This window comes from Anolis carolinensis, unplaced genomic scaffold, assembly GCF_035594765.1.
Source record: "Anolis carolinensis isolate JA03-04 unplaced genomic scaffold, rAnoCar3.1.pri scaffold_60, whole genome shotgun sequence".
Lineage (NCBI taxonomy): Eukaryota > Metazoa > Chordata > Lepidosauria > Squamata > Dactyloidae > Anolis > Anolis carolinensis.
This window is the reverse complement of record NW_026943869.1, coordinates 10,001-12,500: the sequence shown is the minus strand read 5'-3', so window position 1 is coordinate 12,500 and position 2,500 is coordinate 10,001.

Genomic DNA, 2,500 nt, shown 5'->3' with positions numbered 1-2,500 from the left:
ACCGCGACGTCCGGATTCCCTGTCTGTCGGTAGTCACGGCAGGCGATATTCGGTCTGCGTGACAAGCCTAGAGTCGTCATTGGCTGGGTTGGGTGGTCTTTGGATGGAGGTGAACTACAACTAATAATAATAATACTTTATTTATACCCCGCCACCATCTCCCCCAACGGGGACTCGGGGCGGCTTACATGGGGCCATGCCCAGAACAGTACAAGATAGCAAAATATAAAACAACATATCATAAAACAATTAAACAATACAATAAAATCATGTACAATGCAATATATATATACATACACACACACACACACACACACACACATACATACACACACACAATATATATACACACACACACACACACACACACACACACACACACACAATGTTATATATTGCTTAGCCCTCTAACTGGCAGCGATGGGATAAAAATCAATTATTCCTTTCCCTCTAATTAGGACTTTGTTTTTCTTTTCTTTTTGTTGTATCGACCTAGAGCCGTGGACGATGGGTTGGGTTGTCAAATTTCGAGGTTGGGGGTCCTGTAGTTTTGTTGTTTTTTGTCCGCTGCCCCGATGCCGTCGCTCTTTTTATAACTAGATGGACTAGCTGTGCCCGGCCACGCGTCGCTGTGGCCAAGTCCGGTGGTATGAGAAATAGTAAAGTGTTGAGGAATTGGTGGTAGTTAGGGTAAAGGTTAAGTCCAGTTGTATCCGACTGCACACTGAAGGGGATTATACGGCGGTGTGGAGTCAAGATCATCCAGTTCAAAGCAGACTATAAATAGAAGACTATCAATGGGTTATATAGCTGTGTGGAAGGGCCTTGAGTCTACACTGCCATATAATCCAGTTAAAAATCTGACCATCTGTATTTTACAGGCAGTCTGGAAGAGGCTTTAGTGAAGCCTAACTCTGCCTGTCCCCTGGGCTGAGCGGGTTGCTAGGAGACCAAGTGGGCGGAGCTTAGCCTTTGAACTGGCAGCCATTGGATAAAAAAGAATGATTCCTCTCCCTCTAACGAGGACTTTATTTTTCTTTTCTTTTTGTTGTATGAACGTAGAGGCATGGATGAGGAGTTGTGCTGGCAAGTTTAGTGTTTCTGGGATGTGTGGTTTTGTCCTAGGCCGAAATTTCATGACCCTTTCAGATAGAGAGAGGGATATATAGAGATCGGTTAGGGGGGGGGGGGGGGGCTCTGTGTGCCAAGTGCGACGCTAATTCATTGCAGGTGAGAACTATAAATCTGAGTACTACCTACACTACTCCTGAACTTCCAGTCCCGTTCCCCTCCAAACCCATCGGTTGTCAAATCTGGGCATAATATCTGGTCCGCACGGTAAGTTTGGCCCAGACCCGTCCTCGTTTGGGTTCGTAGCGTTCTGGGTGTAGGTGAACTACAACTCCCTGTAGGAGCGACAGCGCTCCGAGACTTGATGCGGCGGGGTGAACTACAACTTCCACCCTGTGGAGTCAATCCCTAAACTCCTCCAGGAAGTTCAGTTGCAGCTCGGTCGTGCTCCGTTTGTTAAGCAGAGAGATTGGAAAGGAAAAGGGCAGTGGGCGGGGCCATGCAAACGACACGGCAACGGAGAACCCTGGGATGCCTGCCCGTGGTGGAAGCCAAAGCCAAATCTAGGAGGAAATGGTCCCCAAACGAAAGCGTTCCTCGGCTGGCGGGCTACATAGAGCGTTCGGGAAGGACGTCGGCAAGGGTTTGGGCGGCCCTTGCGTGGCGCTCGCCGTAACGAACAGGTCACTGGAAAAGGGTGACTTGCTAGATTTTTAACCCTGGGAAGTATAGCCTGTTTGCGGAGGCCGGAGGCTGTCTGTGTGGGCAGATAGCCGTGCCACGTACACACCTACGCGTTTCAGATTTAGATTAGAAGGTAGACTTATTTATTTCATAATATGAAATAATAATAATAATATTTACAATAAATAATTTATGATTATTAGAAGATAGATACATTTCCTTTCGGCTTCATCGTTCTGCTTCGACGACGGCGCGTCTTTTGCCGTTAGGGTTGTCCCCGGAGCTCTCATTTTGTCGGTCCCCTGCAGACGCCTGTGAATTCCCGTCGTCTTCTCGCGAACTTCCTGTGCCGGAAACCGGGCTCCGCGGGAGCCGCGAAGGCGACCGCGACGCGCTCGGAGGCCGTTTACGGTACCGCGAGGGCGGACGGCCTCCCGCCTCGGCCCCGGCGATGGGCTCCGGCTCCCGACACGGCGCGAAGAGGACCCCGTCCTTCCCGCGGGCTCTCGAAGGGGGAAGGCGCGAGGCCCCTATACGCCGAGGGAGAGGCCCGCGCCGCGCGAGATCCGCACGAGAGGGGGACCGTTCCTTTCCGACGAGGGGAGCCACCGGCCTGCCTTCCCCGCCTCGGAGTTCCAGAGAGGCGGCGTCGACTCGAGGAGGCGACCGGGGGACGAGGAATCGGGAAGCGAACCGTACGTGCCGTCGCGGCCCGCGCGCGGAGATTTCCGCCGTCGGGACTTTT